This window comes from Amblyomma mixtum, chromosome 9 (genome assembly GCF_055824585.1).
Source record: "Amblyomma mixtum isolate Tamu chromosome 9, ASM5582458v1, whole genome shotgun sequence".
NCBI lineage: Eukaryota > Metazoa > Arthropoda > Arachnida > Ixodida > Ixodidae > Amblyomma > Amblyomma mixtum.
The window spans coordinates 80,805,839-80,814,499 of record NC_143020.1 but is presented as its reverse complement, the minus strand read 5'-3'; positions in this window follow the sequence as shown (position 1 = coordinate 80,814,499).

Below are 8,661 nucleotides of genomic sequence, written 5' to 3'. Positions count from 1 at the left end.
TTCAAAACTAATGCAGCGCTTAAAAAGTGTAATGCGGATCAACTAACTCTGGTCATGATTCTCTCCAGGCGTGTAATCGCCATTTTCTTTTTGTAAACCTAACGGCGCTCACGCGTTCAGCAGCAGTAATGTTGCAACCAATGGAGGGAGTTGCATAATTCTAGAGCAAGCAAGCGTCTTCTTGAACTGAGAATGCCGCAACGGTTTGACACCGGGGCAATGAAAGGCTCAACTGCTCAACAACAGCAGCATTATGCGGCAGTGCGCATCGCCAAAGATAAGAGATCGCGTCTCCAAAGCTGGCGAAGGAACAAAAGCCGGTGAACGCCTCTCTCAACACCTGGCCAAAACCCATCCGAGAACTGGGGCTCTCAATGACCCGGCCTAGAATGTAGGACCAACATCATTTGAAAAGTGAGTATATAAACGGCCTCCCCGAGCTACTGTTTTAAGCATTCTTAGAACCACAAAGAGGGTAGCCAATATTCGTGCTTTGCAGGTGCCCTCTACACCGCACGCAGGAATCAAATGTGGTTCCACATCGTAGCTAAGTCCTGTACCTCGAGCTCAAACACGACGTGTAGCGGTTCTGAGAAACTCTCCAGTGTTTACAAGGAGTTACGCCGGCGTGGAACTTGTTCCGCGTCGCTCGGGGAGCAGTGGCAGTATTGTGCAAACACAACGCTGTAGGGCCAAGCCCTCTGGGAGGCTTCCTTAGTCCTCTCGAAGCGCGGTGACAATACCATTGCGTGGGTAGATGTGGATATAAACTCTCTAATCTCTTGCCGAGCTACTGTCTTGGTAAGTTGCGTTTCTTAGGAATTGCGTTTCCTAGAACATTGGCCCGGAGAATTACTTTCATGGAAAATACGTTGACGTTAAAAGCTGTCCGGCGGTTCTAACGCTTCCGACTGAATCTGCACTAGTACAGCTAAACGGATCACCTCACCCGACCTGCTGCACCCCCGGGGCTGACGGGCTGTGGTTCGGGGATAATTGGTTACAAATCCCGAGATTCGCACTTTTGTCTACACCGCGCCTGCACCCGGCAGTCGCATTGGAAAACACTGCGAACTGTGAATGTCCGAAATATCCCGCTGTTCAGACTTTGACTGCGGCGTAGACCATGCCTGCAGCTGCACTTGCCGAGCGAAGACCAGACAGGGAACTGAGTCCCTACCTTCTGACCAAGCAGTTAACAGTGAAGAAAAGGTTAAGGGGGTGGCCTAGTCCGTATGCATATTGTCACCTAGCATTGCCAGGTGGCACATAGATGACGACGACGAAGTAGGGCTCGCGCCGTGTGGAATCTGTCGCCTTTGCTGCCCCAGCTTGCGTTCAGGAACTCTTAGCCTACAAACGAAGAAATAAGTCGGAGCTGCAGTCATGAAGGAGAGAAAGTGCCGTCTAGTAACAGTGAATGTGAAAGTTCCGATAATGATGTAGCTGAAGCGGGTACTGCAAAGGAAGAATGGCACATTGCTCATATGTACCCGAAAGTTGAATCGAATTTTCGCTGCTGACCGAAGCCAGAAAGTCTTTGATAAAGTTGATTCAGAGGACGGCGAAAAAGAGACAGAGCCCGCTAAAAGACGTAAAAACAAAGGCAGAGGCCACACGTGTCTTAATCTACCGTCCTTGTCTCTGTTTCTTTCGCGCCGTGCTCAGAATCAACTTTAGGTATGAAGTAAACCTGACCAAATCAAAGCACTACTTCAAGGCTTTGACGCTGAGAAATTCGGTTGTTCGTGGAAAACATGAAAACCATCAAAGAAAACCACTGTGACAACTGCACTGAAAAGACCCAACTAAAGGAAGTAATTCAGGAAGCAGAATTGTGTCGATGCAAGCGAAATGAGTCTGGAAAGACTCCTCTGCCTTCCTTAGCATACTGTAGACATCGCGAGTCTGAAAACCGGAAAAGTAAGAAGAGAACGAAAGGCACGCAGCATACAGCTCTGGAAGTAGGAAAAATGACTGAACCAGAGAATAATGCAGTACGTGATGGGCCTGAGGATTGAAGTAAAATCGAACAAGGCGAGGAAGAAACTGAAAAGATGGCGATTCGGGTGCAACGCCTCCGCTGAGCCTTGCGTCAAAATTTACGAACACTGCAGCATTGTGAAGGAAAACGTTTAAATAGAAAAGGAATGAATTGGAAACAGAGTGAAAACGGTGCAGCCAAGCTCTGAATGTGGGTTCGAAAAGTGAGTGTTATCGTGACGCTAGTCTAACTGCTGAATAAGTTGGGGATGCAGTACTTCTCATAGAATGGCCTGCACGCCCAGAGGCTTCTAGCAAAGTTAGGATACCCAAAGGATGGAAACGTAAGCAGAAAGAAAACAGAACTTGCCATCATGAAACAAAGGCTAAGAATCGAAGCCATGACGGACATAGAAGCGCTAGTACTCTGTGCAAAGATCCAAAGACTGTTAAGCTGACCTCAGAAGTAAGTGCGAAATAACACCCTGTGATCTGTGATTCTCGGTTGGAAAATTTCGCCATTGTGTTCCAAATCGCGCAATGTTTCTACGGTATGTAGGTACACTGACGACGTCTTGTTGCATCTCCTTGAGGCTGATTATACGGAGATATATATTTTGCCATTTTTCATGATAACGGGCTGTATTCCAAAGGAAGGCAGGCGTAGAAGGGGGCGACAGAAAGTCATATAGGCAGATTAGATTGCGAAGTTTGCAGAAAGGAGGTGGTCGCCGCTGGCACAGAACCGAGTCAATTGGAGAGAAATGAGAGATTCCTTTGAACTGCAGTGGGCGCTGTTAGCCCTCCTCCCCATGAGTAAACGACATTTACCGCCCGCGCCCATCCCGAATCACAGATTCGTTGCTTGAAGAAAACGCTAGTGCATGACGACTGTGGTTCAAAACCACTGACGCCCAGCCGACAGACCAGCAAAGGAGCGTGCGCCAGTCATGCGGACGGCCACTTCCATGATCCCCCTGTCGACAGCCTGTCACAGTGCCTGGAGAGTAATTTGTAGTTCTTTGTTTGCAGTCTTGTACACGTTAGAGAAAATAAGTGACCGATCACGATTACTCTATCTGAAATGTTACGACTACAGTCGCCAATTATAGCCCCCAGAAAAGTAATTTATTGATTGCTTAAGAAAAAGTAATTAATTACTATTTCGTCATTTTGTTTCAAACTTTTATTGTCATCACAAAAATCTACTCAGACAACAGCGAACTACTGCGGCTTTCTTGATATTTCATTACATGTTAAGTTTCAAAAGAAATTGGTTTTCGAAGTAGTCGCTAATTTTCCCACATTTCCTTGTCAAAAGATCGCCACCTACAATAACTGTCCCTCATCGTACCCAGGCAGCGCAGAAAATCGGCCCAATATTGAAAATGGATGGTTTCACTCTGATCTTCTGTCGGCCGGCATTTCGAATATGGGGTCAATTACCTGCGCTGCTTGGGTAGGCGCCAAAGTGAGGACTGGTGTTATGTTGTATGAACGCCTTTCGCACCGGCAGTTGAGCAGTACTTCGATGCTAGCTTTCTAGTTCTTTTTCATGCACCGTGCTTCATTGTCACTGCATACGTTGTGAGGAAGCCTGTGAGTTGGCTGCACTGGCATGTTAACTGCGGCGCCATCTGACAGAACAAGGGTTCCCTAAACGTAGGTCATGTGATGTTTCTCGAGATGAGAACTTCAATAACGACCGTAGAAGAAGGCGGTGACCCGGTTGTGGTTCGTTCGTGACCTTATGCGATGCTTCCTCGCAACCGGTCCGTTGTCTATCAGTCACGAAGGAAACATCCCCCTTGCACCAGCACTTGCCGCGAGGTTGATATTTTTAAGTATGTACCGTTACTACAGGTTTTTCTAGGAAAACTAGCTGATTACCAGCAGTCAATAAAAGATTAAAGTAATCGAATTTCTCAAAGCATGACCATTTCAAAACGAATGTGAAAAGTTACAAAATTCCAAAAATGTAATTGATTACAATTAATCGGTTACTCGTAACCTGTTTAGTACCACTTTGCCTTTCTCTGCATTAGTGCACTGTTGTTTTGAGACATCTTCCTGTGTTGCAGCCTCTCTAGGTGTTGCTTTGCATATGTTGAACTGTTTTGCAGAATAATTTTCGAATACTGCTGTGTAGGTACCTTTAATTGTTGAGAGTCATTAATTGTTCGGCGGACCTGTGACTACTATAAATTAATTCTCTGCCATGCGAACTGCTATAGCTGGACACTAAATGGCCACGCCTCATGGTCACTTGGTAGCGAGGTTCCGGCGGAGCTGGTTCCACAAATTTTATAGCCTCTGCTGTGAGACCGGAACAGCTACCCCTCACACGCTCTAAAGGTTTTATACAAGCAATATCCATGTGCATGTGAAAGTCGTCTAAGGCAGCTTTGCTTGAAATCCTTTTTCCTCCCTTGATAACAGGAGGACAAATACTTCGAAACACTGTTGCGGCTAGAACTCACACTGGATGGGTCCCGTCGTAATTGCCTGGCGCTCAAGTCTCTTAATTTGCGGTCTCGCGATGATATGTATGTTAATGTGTAATTCCACCTCGGTTACTTTTCGTAATATAGTTTCAAACAACGAACCCGCTGCTATGTGTCATGAACATTCATACCAGTTTCCAACACAAGTACCCTCGTTCTCCTTTTGGCCAGCTTTGAGTGGAATGGGACTCTACAATACATGACAAAGCAAATAATAAAACGACGGTTGTAAAGGAAAGTAGATGCCTCTGATGAGATCGCATCCGTTTGAGTACCTTTACGTTTCACTAGGGATTGACATTCAAGTACGCGTTGCCAAAATATCGCACAAGCTTGCCTGTCTTCTCCAGCTTATCTAATTGTACGATCCAAGAGCAGAAAAAGAGCAAACGAACAAAGCAATACATCGAACAAAGGTTTATTTTGGAATACATCTGTGCCATATTTGCATAAGCCGCCGAAATCATTGTCTTGAAAAGTCAAGCGTGAGTAAGTAATATGAACAATTGAACAATACAAACTCTCTAAAGCAGTTCATGAAATGCACGATCCAACAACTACCATAATTCCAGCATGCTCATTGCCTTATGTGTGCCTCCGTTCTGCTTTGCTACGCTAAGCATTGAGTCCATGTAGGGTGCTTTCCAGAATTCACCCTTCGTATGCTGAGACTAACAGATAGGCCCCGGAAACAGACATTGCAGAAGTTATTGATAGTGTGGAAAATTACAGGCTTAAGTTTGAAAGTAAAAAAAGGGCACCAGTGATCGATTAATAAAACCTGCGTTTTAGGTTTCAGTTGAAATCATAAGAAGAAACCTTACTCGGGGACTGCAGGCAACACGCAGAATCGTTATCTGCGCTTTCTTCGAGTGACCGAGAGCAAACCAATAGAAGGCAGCAATCTGTTGAAGGGATTGAGAGAATCAGCAATTTTGCTGTCGTGGTTGTTAACGGCGGGCACAAGAGGGAAGCAATTGGAGAGTACTACAAAACATATTCTCCTGCAGTGCGCTTAACGAGTCTCGTAAGCAATACAATGCCGATGATTCGGGGATGTCGGTGACATTTTTACTTCAAGCCAGCAGGCAACCGAGAACTTGAATCACGAGTTTTTGTCGTCTGCATTCTCGAAGTTCAATAAACTAATAAACCAAACCAATTTTAAACAAATGCACTCAGGGTGAGCACAAGGAAAGCGCAGTGAAGCAATTTTTCTTGGCGAGTCAAGCGCACTCAGCCTCGAAAAATGGTAATTACATAGCGGTGGCCGTCGCAAAAATTCTCCAGAAACATGCCCTGTTTTTAATTCTTAGTAATAAGAACAGCAGAAAATGTTCGAGTGTTTCCTTATTCGCTTGAGAAACAGGAGGCGCGCTCGTGAACCACGAAGCCTATTTTAGCCCCCCAGAGAAGCAACAGCTTGCGTACAGGCTAAGCAGATGAGGGTTTTCCTATATATAGCTAGATAAAACCCTGTGAACTTGCAAGCGATGACGATGAAATGGCCCCGCCGCGGTGGCTCAGTAATTACGGCGCTCGGCTGCTGACCCGAAATACGGGTTCGATACCGGCTGCGGCGACCGAATTTCGATGAAGGCGAAATTCTAGAGGTCTGTGTGCTGTGCGATGTCAGTGCACGTTAAAGAACCCTCGGTGGTCGGAATTCTTAAAGCCCTCCACTATGGCGTCCCTCATAGTCTGGGTTGCTTTGGGTCGACAAACCCCAATAAACCAAACCTTGAAGGCGATGACCATAAGTGAATGTTCCTTTTTTAATTCTGCTGTTAATCAATGAGAAGTTGATTGGTTTATTCGTTTATTGGTTATAAATTGTTCAATTCCTTCAGCGAAGAGACTAACATTACCCTGTGCTCCTCAGTTTCGATTACTGTTGGCTTCCTTCGTTTGCATGTGATAACGAGCCCCTCATTGCACTTCTCTTGCCTGTCTTGTCTGCACTTCTCTTGCCTCTCAGTGCACGTTAAAGAACCCCAGGTGGTCGAAATTTCCGGAGCCCTCCACTACGGCGTCTCTCATAGCCAGATTCGCTTTGGGACGTTAAACACCCAACACCAATAAATCATAAACCACAATTGTTGGGTATGTGAGCGAAATATGTACAGAATTCATATGGTGCAACTCACGTGGGGAAGAGATTTATTATTATTTCCTTGGTTCATAGTCGACTGCTAAAATAATGTTAATAGTACTAGCCTCAGGTTCAAATGAAGTAATTTCCTGGCGTGGCCAAGAATCTACTAGACCCATATCACTCTTTTCGCTTCTTTTCAATAATATCGGCATACCAATGCCTGACGCAAGGCTCTGCGCAGCCCATTATTGCGCCTGTTTCTTTAGGGAAGCGGAAGCTGAACCGCTTTAATCTCCCGGCAAGGAATGAATATCGCGGGTTTCTTCCGCGTGAATTTCCGGTCACTTAATGCCTGCTCATTCAACGCATTACCCGAAAAGTCAGAGCGTGGTTAGCACGCTAGTTAGCAATTAATTCATAAACGAAGACCTCACTGGAATAAAAGTTGTCATGTTTTTTGTTTTTTTAAGAAGCAAATATTTATACAGTGCTTAACATTCTCATTAATTTGTTGAATGTAATTAGTATGAATTCAAAAATAAGCTACAGAACTGTATGCGTTTTGGGTCACAGAAAGCAATTGCATGCTTTTGACTGATCTGACACCCATTTAGTAAAACCCTAAAACGGATAACGAGCAACAAGAGATGACGAACCGACAGAACAAACACTAACCGGTGAAATTTTTCTGAAAGCCTCCCATGAGCAATGCCTCAATTGAGGACAGCAATGCGGTAAACAATGCAACCACACCAAACTCACTAAGACGAACCACAGCTTCAGTAATAATTAACAGCCTCAACGCGGCTTCCATTTGTGGAAAATATAATCGGCTGTGGGATGATACGTGGATTTACTCCTAAAACGTTGATTTTTATGCTTCGAGAACTTTTCCGCCTGTCATATTTATGGCCCGCCTAATAACTTGTGCATAACTTGTGCAAATTCTTTCAGTGTCAAAAAACAAAACGACGCCTAGAAAATCCTTATTAAAATTCAGAGCAAAATATCAACTATTCATGACTGTTTGCAAGCAACGAGGAACCCCCTCGCTATTCGTGCAGTACTCTACGTGCCTACGTTAGCACTAACATCTACCGGCCTTCATAGAACGGTTTGCGAAACTCTTCTGTAAATCCCACTAGTATTTTCATCCCCGGCTACAGGCAGTACCAGTTATTTTAGTGGTGAAAGTCGTCTGCAAAAGTGTCATTAGATAGCGATGCCCTAAAGTGTGGGTCAGATGCATGCCGGCTGTGTAAAGATGTTTGAGGATGCTTACACCGCCAATTATGCCACATGCGCAGAAACTCTCTTTACTTCCTGTTTCCAAAAAATAAAACCAGTTGGAGTTCAGCGCCCGTCCTGTCCTTGTCTTCTGTGTGCTCGTCTTTTTTAGCGCTGTGGAACTTTTTCATTACTGAACATACACAAGGAAAACAAGCCAACAAAACGAGTCTTTCAGTGTGACGTATGCTGCCTGCTAAGATTAAAGCCCCCCCCCCCCTCTGCCAACTTCGATTCCATATGCTCTCCAGCTCATCCATGGTATGCAAAGCACGTAGCTGGTCTAGACTGCCACATCTGCCTTAATTAGTTTTTTTTTTTTGTTCAGACAAGCAAATCCGTACATAACGAGCGCTCGTTTAGACCGTCAAGTGCTAGCATATGTCACACTTGCGAGCAATAGCTCATTTGTTTTTACGCAACCTTGAGCATTGGAATACTGAAATACCTCAGGAAGCGGGCTGGACAACTCTTAACGTCGCTCACATGCCGTGCCCTCGAGATACATATTTCGCACTCACTCCAGGAACGGAAGGCATTTGTAGTTTAACGCGTTCCATTCCTTGCTGAGTGCAGAGGAGTTTTTTCTTTTTAGAGCGTTTAACATATCCAAAATTATCGTTGAAAAGGCACTGCGCCAAAATGTGCGGCAATGCAGAAATGCTGTAAAATATCACGGCTTCTTGTGTTGACCGCAAAATTGGACGTAACATGTAAGCTCCACCCTAAGGGTACGATGGGATAGCCCTAATGGGCCAATGACATATGCTGAATCGGTCATTCAGTTCAATC